This window comes from Mustela lutreola, chromosome 8 (assembly GCF_030435805.1).
Source record: "Mustela lutreola isolate mMusLut2 chromosome 8, mMusLut2.pri, whole genome shotgun sequence".
NCBI classification, from domain to species: Eukaryota; Metazoa; Chordata; class Mammalia; order Carnivora; family Mustelidae; genus Mustela; species Mustela lutreola.
This window is the reverse complement of record NC_081297.1, coordinates 5,339,748-5,359,313: the sequence shown is the minus strand read 5'-3', so window position 1 is coordinate 5,359,313 and position 19,566 is coordinate 5,339,748. Positions and strand designations below refer to the sequence as shown.

General features: G+C 43.9%; 1 long non-coding RNA gene across 1 annotated transcript; it reads left to right on the top strand.

The window, feature by feature from the left end:
* Nucleotides 1–14,995: 14,995 nt before the first annotated feature.
* On the top strand, nt 14,996–17,686 carry LOC131839862 (uncharacterized). The gene is made up of 3 exons (XR_009357054.1): nt 14,996–15,144; nt 16,019–16,203; nt 16,563–17,686. It is a non-coding gene; the product is annotated as an uncharacterized LOC131839862 (long non-coding RNA).
* The last annotated feature ends 1,880 nt before the right edge of the window (nt 17,687–19,566 follow it).

Below are 19,566 nucleotides of genomic sequence, written 5' to 3'. Positions count from 1 at the left end.
CTGCACCTAAAGAGTGGGAGTTAGGCTCTGGCTCTGAGGGCAGAGGATCAGCACAAGTGATGAGAAATACTCAGGCATGGGAGATTTGCCTACTATTTGTTTATTTGATTATTCCTGTTAGCAGGGACTCATGGATTTATTTTTTTTTTAAATTTTGGATTACGATCAGAGAGGAATTCACTTTTTTGCTCACATTGTTCCAGCTGTGGCCATTGGCTATCTCGTAGGTGTCCCCCATGTGCTTTTGGCATACCCCCTCCTTGCGGGGTGTTCAGTCACCAGTGTTGTTTGCTTGATATCTCTGGTCTTCGGCGCGACAAAGATGCCCCAGACTCAACTTGTGCTTTTCCTCCACTGACCGGTCCTGGGAGGGCCATTGCTTTGAGGAGCCTCATTCCTTTTGCTGGAGAATGTTGTCAGGCATTGGGATGGGGGGCTAGGTGCACACGTGGCCATTGGTGGGAATCACTGCTTCTTGGTTCTCGGATGCCAGAGCGTGTACTATCCCATGTGTGTGCATCTATCTCTAATATTTTTATGTGTAAACCTATACATCTAGATCAAGTTGAATATGAGTTTATATTTCTGTCTGCTACTCATGGTATCATGGGCATCACTTCGAGACTTCTCCCATGCTTCTCTGTAACCTCTCGCCCCCAAAACGAGAACCTGACTCAAACCATCTACCACCCGTCCACTTAACTGCTCAACTCAAGTATACTTGCATGGTGGTTTTCCTGGTAGGAAAGCATGCACGCATACCTTTACTGGCCAAACTTCAGGATTGATGTGCACTTTGTTGGGACTCCAGTCTTACAGACATGCCCACTGCAAAATTACATAGATCAGTCTCTCTTTCCTCCTTGTTCCATGGGCTGTTTTCATGCATGTGTAATTCTGCATACCATCTTGGGTGCCTGAGTTATTTTAAATTTGCATATGTTGAAGTTTATTCTTTGTGCTCTAAAGTTCTGTGGGTTTGGACAAAAGCATAATGATATGTATTCACCATTATCATCTTGTCCAGAAGAGTTTCACTGCCCTGAAGATCCCTTGTGCTTTCTCTCTGGGCTGTGACTTGCATGAGTGTTTCTCCCCCCATGGAAATAGCTTTTCTTCCCCTGACACCTTTCTCCCTTTCCTGACTGTAGAGCTCCCCATCTGTTTCCTTGAGGCCCTCACCTTCTGACTCTGTTTTTGTGTTACCCCCTTGGGTGAGACATAAATGTTAGGTGTGCTGGAGTGGAAGAAAGACCTTCCTCCAGCTAAGGTAAGCTAGCTAAGTCTTCTCTCCTGAAGGGTGAGCCTTTGGTAAAGAGAATGTTCTGGTTCACTTGGATTACTCTTCTTCTCTCCCTGCCAGAGCCACAAGGCTATCTTTCTGGAGTCTTTACTTTGAGAATCTTCTGGGTTACCTTGAAGTGTGGTCAGGAAATGATGAGCTCCCACCCACAGGACTGTGACTTCTTACTGTTTGACACCCATCTCAGAAATTCAAGAATCTTGCAATTTAAGTGCCCTGTGTCTGTGGCTCCAGAAGCTTCTGGTCGGGGTAAACAGAGGCTGTGGCCCTCTGGATTCCCCAGTGTCCAGATTGCAAGATGGCAGGTGGCCCTTCAGCCTTGTTTCTCTGATGGGTCCAAGAGAAGTCGTTTGTGCTCAATTTGTCTAGCCTTTTCCTTGGTATAAAATGGGAGTGGTAGCTTCTATGCCTGTCACATGTCAAAGCGGAAGCTGGAAACCAGGCACTTGTTTCTTGGTAAGTTTTCTCCAAAATGTCTCATTTCCCTTGAAAGCAATACAACTTTACACGGGATCATGGCCAAGCAGTAAATGCCTCCAGGAACATTTTCAGGCCAGTGGAGATACTCAACCATATTTTACGTGACTCATGGTTAGAAGACCTTGTGATTATCCAGTTAAACAGAAAACTCATGTGTTGAAACATGCCACGAATTCTCAAATATTTGAAGACTGCCTTGTGAAGGTGCAATCAGCTGGGTGTGATAAATAGATTAAAATGATGTGTCAAGCAGATTCTTAAAAAATGATGTATTTGGAGCTGCCTTCGGCTCAGGTCATGATCTCGGTGTCCTGGGATCAAGCCCCTCATCGGGCTCTCTGCTTAGCGAGGAGCCTGCTTCCCTCTCTCTCTTTGCCTGCCTCTCTGCCTACTTGTGATCTCTCTCTCTGTCAAATAAAATAGATAAAATCTTTTAAAAAATGATATATTTCTTCCACAAGTTTATTTAGAATGTCAAAGATCAAGTGTACACACCTAGTTTTCCTGCTCTGGTGAGTGCATCATGTCACACAGGTGTGAGCCTGTGACTTACCTACCAGTGTTTGAGTCTCTTTGTTGACAGACTTAGGGCTGCTCACTGCTAGGAACACACACAGTTAGGATTACACTGATGAACGGCCAATGCTCTCTACGTCTTTTCGTCTCTCCTTCGATGCTCTTCCTGTCTTCTGAAGCCAATATTTCATTTTTGGGCATTAAGGCTTCTTGCTTTATGGCCCTAGATTAGCCATGCAAGCACTTTGGGGGGGATTGTCAGATACAGGGCAAGTCACAATTATGTATAGATGGTTGGGACTGTCCATGGGGAAGGTTCTGGCCTTCTGGTGCTCAAGGTCTGAGCACCTCGAGTGTGTATTTAGTAGACAGCACAGAACACCAGAAAGTCGTGTTAAATACGCTTCAGGGGAAACTGGGGAGATTAAGAGCATTTTCTCCTGATTGACAGGTTCCCCATTTGCCAGCCTTGAGCTTGTCTCCCAGGATCTGCAGTCCATGGCCCAGGGGACATGTGGCCCTGTGTTTGTATCATTGGGCTGTTGCTCATCCCACCTGTGTTTTTGGAGATGGCAGCCATGGTGGGGTAGATAGTTTTTTAGAGAAAAAGACCTATTTGCCAAAAATGTTAAAGGCTGGTATAAGATTTTGTATATTGTTGATTTTGGTCATAAACTTGTATGACAACAACAAAAAGCACAGACCAAAACCCTCATACTGGAAAATTAAATGGCTTTAAGACAACTACTTCAACTGACTTCTCCTTAATGTTTAAAAACTGCTATTAATTCTAACCACAGACCTCTTTTCTAACAATAATTATATTAACCCCTTAAACTGACTTCACACATACTCAGTCTTCCAGGGATTCACAAGATTCTTGAGTAAGAAGATTAACACTACTTTGACTTTCTCAAAGATAGTCACTTATGTTTAATTGTTGATTAATTGAAACCTCTAAGTATGATTTTTCTATCATCAGATAGCTTTATTAGCATATCCCCATATTTCCTGGATGTTTTTTCCATATCAGATTTCAAGAAGTCCATAGAAACATGGAACCAGCTCTTTACGGACTTGCTAAGAAGACCAAAGACTATATTCTTCCATGTAGAAATCCTTTGGAAATCATTCTCTGTACTCAGTACTCATATTGCCTTTTTCAAAGAAGGTTAAATAGCAAACATGGATTTGGTGATCTTTGGATTGAAAAGTTTATATGCTGTAAGGAAAGTATTTTAGATGCCAAAAATGTTATGAACTAGACTTTACTACATCTATGTGTTTTGAATTCAAATAGTGAAATTTATAGTAGATCCTTATCAAGGCGAAGCACATGTTTTTTATTTTTACTTTTTAGACATTATTTATTTATTTGACAGACAGAGATCACAAGTAGGCAGAAAGGCAGGCAGAGAGAGAGGAGGAAGCAGGCTCCCTGCCGAGCAGAGAGCCTGATGTGGGGCTTGACCCCAGGACCCTGGGATCATGACCTGAGCTGAAGGCAGAGGCTTTAACCCAGTGAGTCACCCAGGCACCCCGGGGCACATGTTTTTTTAAAGATCAGATCTTATTACAAGATTCACGACAAACGGAGCTAATCTCTGAGCTACATCTCACCATCCTGGGCACATTCACCAAGAGGTGACAGCTTGTAATTTTTCAAGTGTTTACTCTTGTTAGCTACTTCCATATATTAAAAAAAAATGGCTTTCATGTTATTTTTCAAAGCCCCTCCTTCCTCTCCTCCGTGGAGTCTATGTGCTATATCAGCGTTGTGCACTAATAACGGGTCAGTGTCTATAATATTAGGACTCTGTAACTACTGTACACTGCTTTACTAAAAAAAAAAAAAATGCCCCTACTTCCTTGTTATGATTTTTACTTGTTTTGGAATTTTCGATTGTTCTTTCATTTTGACATTGTTGACCATTTGATTAATTTTTTATATACCCTTAAATAACTTCTTTAAACGTTTCAATTAAATGGCAAAACGCCTTCCTACTGGGAACTATCTTCCCACGGCCAAATGCATTGATTTCTCTTCTCCTCAAAATCTTCCTGTTATAGCCACCCTCCCATGGCTCTGCACACACTGTTCCCTGGGACTCCCTGTCTGCAGCCGGTGTCTCATCCACTCCTCTGACGCTCTCGCCCTGTGTCTCCGATTCATACCCATCTGTTATCTTCAGCCCCTTTCTCCTTGGCGGGCTGTCTTAGGGGTTTCAGAATTTCCTCCTTCACTTACCTTGTTATCTTATGGACACTATCCTCAACCTGAGCAGGGATGTATAAGGAGGCACATTATTGGAGAACTTACACAGTCTCACTTGTCTTTAATCTCCTCCAACATAGCATGAAGGGGAAAGTGATTTTGTTCAGGATATCGTGTCATTGTCTTCTACAGCGTAGGTTGCTGTTGACATGTCTGATGCCGTCCTGGTTCCTGCTTCTTTGTAGTTGCCCATCTCTGTTTTTCTCTTTCTCGAAACTTTTAGAATCTTCTTCATAATTTTGGTGTTTTTAAAACTCGTATTGATTTGTCTTGGTGTGGGTTTTTTCTTAATATTGTAGTCAATACCATGGATGCTGGCTGGTCCCTTTGAAGATAGAAAATCTTGCAATATAATTCTCTGAGGTCTTGATATTTCTTTAATAGTGTTTCCTCTCCTGGGTGTGTATCTGTGTGCGTGTGCACATGTGTGTCTTTGCTCTTTCTGGTACTATTAGCTGAGTATTGGACCTCCATGACTGACCTTCTGTAATCTTAATTTTCCCTCCTATTAAGATGAATCATAGGACATTGTAAGTATTCAGTCATTCTTTAATCACCAAAGTGGCAATTCCATTTGGTTGAGTGTATATGTCAATTTATGAAACACTGCTTTGATTATATCATACAAACTATTCTGTATTAATCATGATGTTTTAAATTCCTAATTTATTTGCATTCAATATCAAGATTCTTGTTGAATATCAAGATTCAATGTGTTCTTTTAGTCTCTTGATGAGGTTAATTGTACTTTTTGAATGTTTTCTTCTACTTTGCGGAATTGTTTTTTCTTCAAAAAATTTTTTTACTTCTTGCTTTCCCCTCGGAAGTTTTATTAAAGTATCTTGTAATGTTTAACTGTCTGTTGCTGTTAAAAAATGGATCCGTAAAAAGCTAATTTAAAGCTCTGTGTTCACAGTGGGGTAGGCAGGTGATTGGATGTGGACCTATTCATTTTCTTGCTAGAGCCTAGGATACAAAAAATTGTCGGCCATTCACGTTTTCCTCTGAGGCCAATTTTGTCTTATCTTCTGTCTGAAGGCCATATGATCAATTTTCAATTTTGAGGAGTTGGGCCGAGGAGAAGAGAAAGATTGCACAGTTGAGTTCATAAACCTCAATTTAATTCCTTAGTTTTATGGTAAGTCCTGCCTGCCGTCATGCACAGGGCCTGCTCTGTGGTACTGAGTCTCTCTGGGGGGATGGGCAGAGCCACTAGGCTCAGAGACAGAAGGGATCCTGGAGACCTCATTGCCAGTCACCCCGGTTTTGAGCACCCCACCCCCTCCACCTGTATGCGGTACCTTGTGCTTCTGATTCCTGATCTTTCCGAGGTCCTTCATGAGAAATCTGCTCAGGATTCATGTTTTCTTTTCTTCTCTGAATCCATGCCCACCATCCTCCTGCTTTCTTTTTAAGGTTTGTTAATGCCGTGTTTTCTTCATTCACTATTTCTGGGAGCTTAATACTTGCCTGTCCTTTTAGTAGGACTTCTGGAAGGAGCAGACATACCTACGCATATATTTAATCCACGACATTTAACCAGATTTCCTGCAGTTTATTTGGTTAGGGATGTTACGAAACTTTTTTCTAAATCGCACGGCGGCCACCATGCGTTACCAAACAGAGCAGAACTGAGAATTTTACTAGTTTATCATCACGCATATGTAATGGAGAACTGGGGATACTCAGTCTTGAAGGTCTGAGGCTGAAAGTGTCTCATTTACCGAATTTGAGAAACTTGGGATCCCTGGGGCAGAGACTGGTATTCCTTTCTGGGCGGATCCTCACCTGGCTCCTGGAGGAGATGACGTGTCAGTAGAACTTCACAGACGTGCTGTCACTCCCATGTAAGCTCATGTGGAGTCGAAGCTGGTAGGTCGTCACCTTTGTTCTTCCAATGGATTATCCTGGATGCAGTTCCTTCATTTGGAAATGGAGACTGGATACATAAACAAGGCAGGATCCCTGTCCAATGAGAGCATTTTAAACCCAATTTTGGAGTTAGACTACTTAACGATGAAAAATTAAGCATGCGGTCTCAGAAACTTGGAGGTCTTTCGACTGGGAGAAGAATGTGTCTGTGTGATCTCTGCTCGATGGTCTTTGGAGGGAATTCCGTGGCAAGGCCCTGGCTTGGCTGAGAACATCTCCGATGATTAGTTCTTCAAGGGGTTATTTAAAAATGAATAAGATATAACTTTGGGGAAGTGGAATGTGTTATCTGCAGTTTCTGGTGGACAGAGCATCTTTGAGAGTCTTTGAGTGTAGTTACTGTCCTAGTCTATTAGCCTGCAGCAGGACAGAAGGCAGGACCGGGATCTTTGCCAGTGCTTTGAGAAAGGACATTCACCGAGCTTCCCCTCCTCACGTTTGGAATCCAGCTCAGGAAGCATCGTTATGTGGGCTGGGCAGATCTTCACGGAGGGTTTGATATTATTGGGAAGAAGGGGATTGAAATCCACATGGATAGACAGAATTACCTGAAATGTAAATGATCAAGGAACCCCCCTGGGAGTGTGAGATCAATGTGTCCTCTCCCTGGGTGACAGAGAGCCGCCTTCTCCTTGTGTCCTCCGGTGTGTGCCTGACCCTCTCATGTCTCTTCCTATAAGGAAAATTGGCCCCCCTCATAGGGCCTGCAGCTCCCAAGGCCATCACTGGGATTCAGACTTCAACATGTAAATTTTGAGGAGACACTTTCTGTCCATAACACCAAAGGCCACATGCAGAAAATGTCACAAGTGTCCCCATGACACTGTGTGAACCCAAGAGCACTCTGATTACACAATATCATCTTGGGAGGACATCGGTTTCCTCTGATGGATGCTGTCATTTTGTATCTTTTTTCTTTCTTTCTTTTTTTTTTTTTCTCAGAGTTCTCACATGTTACATGTGTTGGAAAGTAAGGGTTGTTGAGGCAGAGTGTTTATGATTAGTCACTGCACAAGGGTTCTTGAAATGCTCTGAAATCCTGCAGCACAGATGAGCAATAACCTTGACCAAGATTTTCTTAAAATTGACTAGAATCCTAAAAATTCACACAAAGTTATCAGCTATGAATTGTGAAGGTGACATGAGCTTCTTAAAACCGTTAATAACAAACATTCAGATTTTAGGCAGTCTAGCTATAGAAAACAAACAAACAAACAACAACCTGAATTATGATTTTTCGGTTTTTCAAAATATAAAAGTTATCCTACAAGAGCATTTCCATATGAAGAGGTGGTCAAAGAGAATATGATAAAAAATGCAGGTAGAAGCATTATACAGGTATGGTGGGCAGCTAATTAATTTAAAAAACCCTTTTTTTCTAGATGTGATGTTTGTGGCATTTATCAGCTTTTTAAAAAGTTGTACTTCATGGAGATGTTTATTTTCATTTCAAACAAATATTCAACGCTCGTACATATTTTTGTATTCCCGGTACCATGTCGGCACCAGACCCCACAAAACACGGATCCAACCCCTCCCCATCCAGAGATACTGTCTTTGAAGTTCGTATCATACAAGTCTGCAGAGCTCAGGTTCCTGTAACTGAGGAGAGTGGATGAGACCAGGCAAGTGGCGGCCCTTGAAAGAAGGAAGATCTTGGGGCACCTGCCTGGCTCAGTCAGTGAAGCATGTGACCCTCGATCTTGGGGCTGTGAGTTTGAGCCCCATGTTGGGTGTAGAGATCACTTAAAAGTAAAATCTAGAAAGAAAGAAAGAAAGAGAAAGAAAGAAAGAAAAATAAATAAATAAATAAAGAAAGAAAGAAAGAAAGAAAGAAAAGGAGAAAATTTTGTTATAAAAAGGGAAAGTTTGGCCCAATGATTTGGTCCTGGCCCCTGGACCTAAGTTATTGACCTGGAGAACAGATTCTCCAGGGAGAGCAATGCTGAGCCCCTCCAGACCATCCCTCCTGTCCCAGGAGTGGGAGACCTGGTGACATGGTAGCCTGAACCTGCCTGTGAAGTACAGAAGTGTGTCTTGGGTGGGGAGGTAGCCCTGGGGACCTCAGAGTGCACATGGTCTGAGAAGGAGCAGATTTAGTGAAGGCAGAACTGAAGCCCTTGCTTCTGCTCACAGGAGGGGATGGGCAGGACCCAGAACAAAGAGAAGAGAGGACATCTAAAGTAACAATATTTTCAGGGCGCCTGGGTGGCTCAGTCGATTAAGCGTCGGCCTTCAGGTGGGGTCCTGGGATGGAGCCCTGTGTTGGGCTCCCTGCTCAGCAGGGCATCTGCTTCTCCCTCTTCCTCTGCTGCTCCCCCTGCTTGTGCTCTCTTTCTTGAATAAATGAATAAAATCTTTAAAAAATTAAAAAAATGAAATAACCATATTTTTCTGAGCCTGGGGTGAATATATATACCTCGAGCTCTGGGCGGACTCGATATGAGAGTTTAAAAAAAAAAAGACTATTTTTTTTTTTTTTTTTTTTTTGAGCAGCTTTAAGTTTGCAACAAAATTGAGAGTCAAGTACAGAGATTCCCCTGCCGTGTCCCCCGCCCCCTACATCGGGTCCCGGCTATGGACATCCTTCCCCAGAGTGAAACATTTTTATTTTATTTTTTTAAACCAAGGATGAATCTACATCGATACTTTTTTTTTTTTTAAGATTTTATTTATTTATTTACTTGACAGAGACACACAGAGAGAGGGAACACAAGCAGGGGGAGGGGCAGAGGGAGAAGCAGGCTTCCTGCTGACCCGGGAGCGTGACATGGGGCTCAATCCCAGGACCCCGGGATCACGACCTGAGCTGAAGGCAGACACTTCACCGGCTGAGCCACCCAGGCGCCCTGACATTGAAATTTTTTTTTTTTTAAGTTTATGAAGAAAATTCTGAAGTTGATCCAAAGCCTCAATAATGAAAGCACCACATCTATATTGTCTACCTTTCACTTCCCTTTCTTGTCTGGAACTTTCTCAGCCGAAAGCATCATTTGCAAGAAGCAGAAAGCATCTTCTCTTGGTGTTAGGGTGCGTACTTGGTTTACATCGAATTTGTCGTTTCTCCTGCTTCCTGTAGATGGAGCTCCATCCTCAAGCATGTGTGTCCACCTCTCCGAAGTTCCCGGGGAGGAAATCCTTGGATTTTTTTCTCCTCCTTGGAAGACAGTATCAGTTTCTACTTCTGAAGGCTCTTGATCCTTCTTGCTGGGAGAAGCGCTGCAGCGGGCCGGATTCTGCTAAGGAAAGGCACATTTTTGAGATGCAAAGTCCTGCTGCCGCCTCCCAGTCGGGCGGCCATGGACAGGGGTGTTGTTGCTACTTTTAATTTTGTCTAAGATCAGGTCAGACTTTCGTGTTTTGTTAAAAATTAAGCCGTTACACTGCCCATGATCCATTGTTCGTTTTCACGGGTGCTTCCTGTGTCCTGGTCTCGTCCTCTGCTCTGAATGACCGAACAACCACATGGAAACAGTTGGAACGGGCTCTCACCATTTCTCTGGGTTGTTTGATAAACACTGCTTCTCTGTGGACGGAGAGATGCACTTTATTACTTCACCATATGGTTTCTAAGACACGGGAGGACACAGTGTGACAGGCCAACAGGAAACCTAAAAAAAGAAACAGAAAAGAAAATGTTTTCAAGAATCTGATTGTGTCCATATCACTCTCTGTGTATCTGTAGCACTGTATTCGTTTATTGATTCCAAAACCGGAAAGAGACATTTCAAACTTGAAAAAGAAAAGAAAGAGCCAAATAAAACTTCAAGGACATTAGAGATCACTATTAATACAGGAAATATTATTAAGTAAATTTTCCTGTGTCTTACACATTTTTTAATTTATCTAACAGGGTCGCGAGTACATTTTCCTTCTTGAAGGAAAACAAACAGAACCCTTACAAAAGTGAAGGTGTTTTCTATTCTTTCCTATTAGCTAATAATTATGTAGCTAGTACGAGTCACAGGCAGGATACAAACAAACCAACAATTTTAAGTGTAACCTGAAATATTATCTTGAACTAAAGACTTCAGAATTATTTTGGGGTTTAGAAAGGAAGAAATTCTGGCAGCAAAGTAAATTTCATACTCCATGTTTCTAAGCTGCATATTAGAAACTCGGGCCATCTTGTATGCGTTTTACTTCTCTAAAACTGTGGTGTTTTCAATAATCAACTATTATTGGATATTTGGATTAGTATGTGGATTTGCATACTGGGGTAATTTCATGAATATGTGAGTTTTAAACTTATGTTTCAAATGCTTCTCAAAATACTGAAATGGTCTATTTCACATATGAGTCTGCATTCAGATGTGTAATTTACTATTTGCTTTTTGGGTTCAAAGGATTAAAGAAGTGTTAACACTAAAGCGATCCATCACAAAATTTGTGACTCTCAAAACAATATCCAGGATTATTCTGTTTTTAAAAATGTAGTTCAATTTTTCTCAAAGTTACATTTCCGATCATACAAACTATTCCTTGCTTTGATTTATTAAGAAGACAGTAAAGCTGTACCCTTTTTTACCCATTTTTCTTAAGACCCCATTAAGACAAATGGCTTTCCGGTTTGTGCCCCATTTCAGGTCATTTTATATTGATTTACAAAAGGGACTCCATTACAAAAACCTTTTGTAATTATCTAAATTCTATGTATTTAGGAAGCTTTTGAGATATCCAGGAATAAGCCAATTTCCGTAATGTTGAAAGAGAATTGTAGTGGATACACACTTGCCTGTTTGCTTAGGCTTCTACAGGAGTAAATATATGATTTATTAATTAAAAAAGAAGTAAAAATCATGACAACTTTGAGTGGTAGTGTTGTTTCCTACAAAAGAAGAAGAAGGAGAAAGCAAACCACTAGCCACTGTGTTTCTACAAGAATGCTGGAACTAAGAAATCAGAGCTGATACTCTCTGTGGTGGGGAAATTTAAATTGATTTTATATACTGCAAAGTTCAGAGAAAGATTCTCAGGGTGTCAGCATTCGACTGGATCCCGGAATGCTTAAAGCATGCCAACTGACAAAGATTATTCAGATCATTGATAGAGGGGGCTCTTGGGTGGGGTCAAGGTGGCCAAAGGGTGTAGACTGGCAGTTGTAAGACAAGCACCTCGGGGGACCGAATGTACATCCCCATGGTTATGGTTAGCAATACTGCCTGATATTCTTGAAAGTTGCTGAGAGAGAAAATCTTAAATGTTCTCACCACAAAAAGAAGTGGTAACATGGGACGTGATAGTGCTAAGGTAGTAATCGTCTTGCAATATACAAGTTTATCAAATTGCTGGGTTGTACCTTAAAATGCCACAATGCCACACCTCAGTTATATCTCAATAAAGCTGGAAAAAAGGGAGAATTTCTTAAAAAAAAAAAGATAAGAAAGGAAAACTTTAATTTGAATATAGCGTCTTATGGGCCTGGTGTTTTCAAGTCGGCCATGTTCAAATCTGCTTTTTCCAATTCTCTCCTCGCTTGGGGCTCTCTGGAAGCAAAGGGAACTAACTGAGTTAGGGCAATGGGTTTCCAGGGTCCTCTGGGCTGTGGCCTTATTTAATAAGGCATGGCGTGTGCAGTCGCAAGCTGGATTTGATTATGTCCCTTCCTGACATTTTCATTCATTTGATTGCCCAGCCCTAATATGTTAAGCAAGATGAGGTCTGGGGCCAGGACAATTTTCCTTTGAAAGTATCAGAGCTCATTGGCTTTAAATATTTGCTTCTCTGCCCCTCCCCTGTCTATATCTAAGCCAATTAAAGATTTTCCCATAAGACTTATGAAAGCCCCCCAAAAACAATCAAGGAAGGCACATATTCAGACTTATGGATTCAATCACAGACTGAGACATGGAGGGGCAGATATCACTGGACTGTGCTGGCTTGGAAGTGTCTTTTATTAATTCAGGAAGCGTGGGAGGGAGGCTTGGGAAGACACCGCCTTGAGCATAAGGAGCCCCTTAATGAATGTCTCTCTCCTCCTGCCCTGTCCATTAGTGCCCAGTCCTCCTGCAGGCTGCCTTCTGGCTCCCGGTAGAGGGTGAGGCGGATGGGAATGCAGGAAGAGATAAAGCAAATTGTAATGAATCATGGTGCGGCGATCTGAATTGCATAACTTTACCTACGCTGGAGATGTTTTCCAGGCGTCGAACAAATCAGGCTGCATTTCCTGAGTCTATGCTACCTCCCCTGCCCTGTGATTTAAATCACAGGCTGTCATAGACTGGAGGAGGCTCAAGCCAGAGTGGGGCGAGCCTCCAGGAGAGGCCCCCAAATGGCTTGTCAGATGCAGCCATGGATGTGAATGATGTTCGTCACCAATCCTGGTCTGTAGCTGCCTGGTCGCTTCCAGGGTTAAGGACGGGACTGTGTATCCTTCGTAGAAACTGGCACCTGTCATGTTCTCCTTCAAAGAGAGAGCTCAGCACGAAGGCTGCCTCCTGCTTATCACCCTCAGTGTGTGCACCTGACGTGGCCTCAGGGGACATTTGGGCAGCGTCTGGAATCCCCAGACCCGAGACTCTTCTGGAGGAAGTTCTGCAGGCCAGCCCGATGTGAAAGGCTACGAAGGAAAACACTTCGATTGTTTTCAATGTTAGAACTCTAAGGGGTCACTGGAACGATATTACCTTTTTGTTTACTATAAAAGGGACCGATGTGCCATGGTCTTGAGGAATGTCATTAGGACATCTTCAAATGCATCTCATGTTGCAAGACATGATTTCAGGGACCTTTATGTAGTGAATAATGGGGGATTCCTTTATTTATTCCTTTGATAATTCCACCGAAAGTTCATTCCCCCGCTGCTAAGAAGACATTGTCTTTGTTCTTTGGTCATTAACAGATGTTTAGTTATCATAACTTGGAGTTCAGTGGTCCGTGCCACCCTGCTGCTCACTGCGCTTTGTCTCCTGAACAGTGATGCCAGCATATGCCTCACACCTCAGGGGCAATATTTTGGGGGACGTTCTCTTATTGTGCATCTGGGAAGGAACTGTTAGGGGGCTGAAGCCACGAAAGCTGCTATTTTGTAGCCTTTAGCTTTCTGGAGGGAGTCTAGAGGTGAGAAGGGGCTCCATTTTAAATACTATGTAGCTAAGGTACACAGAATCCCCGTATTTATGTCAACAAATTCAATCTAGACATCTTATTTTTAAAATGTTATGTATCAGACCCTCTTTGGAGAAACACTTGGAAATGCATAGTAAAAAGCCCATTATTTTAATTATTTTTAGACTATGACAACTGTCTTGGCATTTATGAGTACCTTATGTGAAGCTCAGAAAACATTTAGAAAGCTTTTTGGGACAACAGAAGAAAAAGAAATGTGTCCTTGAAACCTGAAAGTTATTGCAGGTCCCAGAGCGACCAGCAGATGGCGGAACAACCCGTTTTATAGAGAGGAGGAAGCCTTTCATTAGCAGAAAATCACCGAAAATGGAATCTTTCTCTTTGCTTATTAATTCTCCATGCGCTAAATGTATAAAGCCTTTACTAGCAATTGCATCTAAACCTATAACAAAAAGCTGTTTTAATTGTGTTAGAGTCATGATAAGACCATTATACACAATGCCTGACTCTTTGAACCAAAAGGGACCTTGGCTCTCTGGTCCGATTCCTGTATTTAATAACCAAGGAGACTGAGGTCCTTGACCTTGAACTAACGACAGTGGCTGCGGAGGTGATGAGAATCCTGGTCATACTGCTGATTCTGGAATTTCTTGACTCAGCAATGTCTTCTCTCATTCAAATATCATTTTTGCTCAATCACCACAATTTGGGGTTTGTATAGGATCATCAAAGTCAGTGGATACTTTGCAGCTGATGCTTATCTGGAGGGACTCTTCAGTTCTCTTGTAAGGGGATTCATCTTTGCAGAGAAATGGCATTTTTCAGGAGATCATGATCTCCTGCAGCCACTTCTCTACCATTTTCTGAAAGCATCTGTTTTCAGCTGTGACCTGGCAACACCATTTTGCCAAATGCTGCCTTCCCAGCCCCTGGCTCTTTCTGCAAAAGAGGGAAAGGGATTGCCCACACATGTGGCTTATTCTAGGAAGGTGTTTCCAATAGAGTTAACAAATAGCATACTAACAGGACCTTGCTTCTGTTGTGTGGCCAGAATGCAAACGGGACTGAGTGCTGTCCTTCAAAAGTGCAGGTGACAGGACGTTGTGTAATTACATCACAGGGGAAAAAAAAGGGTGATGAAAGCTCATGGTCAAAAAGAACACAGTGTGCCCCAAATAAGCATCTCACCTGGAAATGAAAAGGACAGGAAGTTAATATGGCCATCACGGGACTTTGAAAAAACAGAAAAAATTTACTTTGTAACTTCCATTATTTTGTTGTATTCATGGTCGCCAAATGGCTTGGAAACTGTCTGAGGGCATCATAAATGATTTATGCCGTAATCTATTAGAGGCTTTTGCCGCAAAACGGAGGGAAGATAATTTTTCCGGAAAACCAAGATTTCCTACAAGATTGTTTCTATTTGCTTCCTTTTATCAACAGGTAATGCTTTCACTCAACCACCAAAAAAATGGAGATAGTCGTATAAGAACAAAAAACTGTCAGTGTGGTTTAATTAGAGAATGCAAGGTGAACAGAACTCCTGTCGAATGTCTGGTTAGAAAAAAAGGTGGATTACTTTACAGAATGCTGCGAAATATTATTTTAAACTGTGGTTTCCTTTTGAAAGTGTCTGGAAATCAAACTGCCTAGATTATTACACAGTTCACTGAGTTTTAGTTTGACAAAGACTATCCATTGGGCTATGTGTCTTAGAAGCAAGATTTAAATGAATAAACACAGATAAAACATGGTGCCCACTGCCAGGTTCAAATAACTTAATTTTTATTACCGTTACCAAGCAGCAAAATGGCCATCCAATTTTCTACATATGCTACTTTTGAACAGAAAGACCTTTAGCAAAGAACTGAACGTCCGGGTCTTGGTTTACTCATAAAAGTAAAAGGCCTAATCAGATGTTCATTTGGAGACTTCTGAGAGTCAACATTTGGTGATTTTCCTCCTTATCCCAAATAAAGAAGCAAGGAAACTGCTCTGATTTAACTGTGAGGCCTCTGCCTGCATAACTGGGAGAATCTGGTAAAAGAAACCTTATTTGTAATCATTTGAATTGGGAATGATCTCCCAGGGAACATGACCTCCCTGATGGTTACTTCGTTAGAAAATATCCTGGCAAAATATTCTCTGAGGAGCAATCCTACCTTATTTAAAAGGTCTCACCATTTATCTTTATAGCCACGCGTAAGCTGTTTTGCATATCGCGGGTTTTCCTTTGGTTGTTTAACTTAGCTTTTTTATTTTAAGAAACGAATAGAAGCCAAAACAAGTAGAAAATCTGATAACTTTCATAATAACCAGGAAAATAATCCGAACCTGGTGATAACGATGACAAAATGTTGTTTACTAATCATGATGCTAAAAGTGACCTTTGTTCTTTTGTGGCACCTACCACTGTTAAGCAGTTGCCATATTTTCACATTTAGGGATCGTGAAGTTGGAATGTGTGAAGCTTTGTCCTGGGAACCTGTGGGGCTCAGGTTCCCCATTCAAAACAGAAGGAGTCCAGCTGAATGGGATCCTGGCTCTTTGCTGGGTGTGAATGTGACGTCTGTCCCTGTGGCCCCACCTGAGCCCAGCATCCAGCCGATAACCCCAGGACAACTCAGCGGTGGGTTTGGTCCCCAAGGCTGTATCCAAAATACACTGGATCCAATACGTTTTAAAATTCAGATGTACGTTTTCCTTTTGGATTGAAATACAAGCCCACACCTGCGTTCCATCGGACCCCGTCTTGCGCTGGGACAGCTGCCCATACTCTAGCCCCCTGAGGATTCTAGGGGCAAGCACCGGGGAGGGTGTGGGCTGTGGATGTTGGGCACAGGGAGGAGGCTTTGTTGGTCCCACATTAATTTTCACTATCTTCACTTTGTGCACTTTTATGGCAATGCAAACATACAAACTAACTGGCCCCCAACCCCCTAACTTTTATTAGTTTTGCAATTCAGTAATTGAAGGGTTTTATTACAGAACCACTAGCAAGTCCCAGACTCCTATTACTTGGCGTAGAAATAAATGAAGACCAACCGAATGAGAAAAACAAGACTCTTCACGGGGAGCTTGCCGGAGCATGGGTCTCGGCCACAGGACTTGGCCACGGGACTCGGCTACCACCACGTGCTTTCGGGAGGGACCGAGACACTTTCTCCTGGCTCTGGGGGCACCCCGACAGAGGCTGTTGGCGCATGGAAGCTGGGGTGGCTGAGCGGAAGTGGGGCACCCAGGTGGGTGGTTAGGGGAGCCCATCTTTCTCTGTGTGGTTCTGAGTTAGCGGGTGGGGAGAGCGGTGAGAATGGGGGAAGCTGGTCATTTGTGCCCAGGTTCTGACCCTCGGGCCGATTGCTGTGGAGCTTGGGGCCAGAGTTCTGTGTCATCGATGGTCCGGCTGTGTCCTTTTGCAGACCAGACGGTCTCTCCGGGTAAGCATGTGCCGGTGGTGGTTCCACTGTCTCTACGAAGGAGAGACTTAAAGGGATGGTTTGTGGCTGGAGAGTCAGGGGGCCTGTTAGGGAGCTGTGTGTGCATCGGAAACTCGCTGACTCTACCTGGGTTATTTGTTTATTTGGAGGGGCTCTGGCGTCCGTGGCGCTGGGTGCGGTGACGCTTCTAGAGTGCACATGTGAGCAGCAGAAAGGCTCTGAGAATGGGCACCAATTCCAGGTCCTAAATCGAACATTCCCGTTCTGTGCCAGACTCCGCTCACGGGGTCCGCTAACCCAAGAATGTGCTTCGCGGGTCCCGGGGAAGCTCCTGTGAAAATGATGGCTAGGAAGCCGGGCGAGGGGACCCCTGCGGGGCGAGCGGGGCGACGGGCTTCGGAGTCACTTCAACAAAACCAAATACTAACTATGGAAATTAACCATTCCTCAAACTAATTGATTTATAAGATGAATGGTCCTCTCAGAACCAAAATAATGATATTAAATGGCAGAGTAACTGCATTCGGGGTTATTGAAAGGAAGGAAAATCTCTGCTCCGACTGGAGTTAATGGCCTGCCCCTGCCCTTCTGTCAACCTCTTCCGCTCGGAATATATATATTTTCTCTCTTCTCCCATCCGCGGATTATTAATACCCAAATGACTATTGGATTAATTCACACATCACAATAAAACAAAATTATGAGGTGAATATTACTCCCATATTTTGAGTACTCCCCGAAGTGCCTTTTGGTTGATTAGAGTGATTTTTCATTTCGAACGTGAAGATACTGATTTTTAAAATGAAGAATTTCTCCCAGACGTGGTACCTCCATGCATATTGTCATTTCACACTTGGATAGAGACGCCCGTCTGAGGCATCCAAAGCCTGTGGTTGATCTCTGTCTGTTTTATAACCAGCCATGGGTTGCCTGGAAGACACAGACAGTGTCGTTCCCGACTAGAAACATCTAGACCCCTGAAGGGTCAGAGATTTTGCCCAATTTGCAACCAACAAGTGAGGCTGCCCCAGTTTTGTGGACGCTCCCAGCAGACAGAGACCTCACGTCAGAGGGAAAGGGCTTGACGACTCTTGGTGCAGCAGGCACCTTGAGTGTTGTGTTTGCTGAGTCAGGACCACTGCTCCCCAGAGGGAGGAGGCCATCAGGTCCAGACAGTGGCATGCACGTGCCATGGGGGGGTTGTAGCAGAGGAGCCCTGAATTTGGAAAGCCTGATCTGTTGTACTGGGCACACAGCAGGTCTTCCCTTTGCTCCAGAAAGAGACAGTGTATCCTCTATGTGGTTTGCTATTGATACCATGAAAAGATGAGAAACCCTCCACTTGGGCGATGCAACAAAAGTCAGGAGACCTCCCCAAATACGGCGAGTTTTCCCACGAGCATGCCACGCCATTGGCCACTGTGAGAAACCTGACCAAGAGAGGAAGGATCCTAACCCGTTCAGTTTGCCTCCTATGACATTTAACCTGGGCTTCTACTGGCAGGACCCCGGGATCAGGATGGTGGTCAGTAGGTGGCACAGAAGGGCCATCTCGACTGTCAGGTCACCGGGGAGTGGCTTCTGCTGTACAAGGTGCATCATTGTGGGACCACAAATGGAGAGCCTGGCCCTGATTATGTTCATGGCCCCAGGGGTGTGGTTGGAGGAGCAGCCCGGTGGATGCGAGGTGGGCTCCATCGGCCAGGAGCAGGGGGCGTTAGTCCAGGCCAAGTGGCCTCCCTCCCCCAGAGACCAATGACTGGGCCCCCGGCAATAGCCCAACAGCCAGCAGAGAGATGAAAACAGTGCGTCAGTACGAGCTCTGGCCAGATCCACGAGGATGGCTTGGGGTTCTGCCCATGGAGTGCAGTGACCACACCCATGGTCCCTTCCCTTTCGTGGGAGCTGAGCAGGAACGGCCATAGCAGCTCAGAGGACATACCCTCCGGTTTCAAGTTGGGTGCATGGTCTGCAAACAAGGCCTGCAGGGAAATCTGTACAGGCCGAGGGCCCCGTAAGTCTGGAACTTGGCTTTACCAGGAGAAAGCTTTCCCCACTGCCCAGAGCACAGTGACTGCTTTTTCATAGAAAGCGGCGATGCTGGGGGAACCTGGGCATGAATGTTCTTGAAGAGACCATTTCCTCTGGACAAGCAGGGGTTCCTGTGTCTGAGGTGACCTACCCTGGGACGAGAGTAGCAGGTCAGAGCTTCCCAAGGCCTCCAGAGGTCAAGCATGCGGCTCTCAAACGACCCCAGCAGGACAATGGCTGATTTTCAGAGCATGCTCCCACTGACTATCAGAATCCCACTACCCCGGCATCTTTGGGCAAAGGCTGCCACCCTTTGTCAGAAGCCCCTGTTGACAAAACCCATTAGTCCAGAGATCTGTAGCTCAAGGGGTCATGAGGGCTGTGGGCTCCCATGGCAGAGTTTGATGGACACTTTCTGACCAGCTTTTTGGTTTGGGCTCCTTTACAAGGATTTGTGGGTCAGCCAATAAAAAGGGCCACGTGGATGCTCATGTGTCTGCAGACCCCAGAGAGCTCCGTGAGAT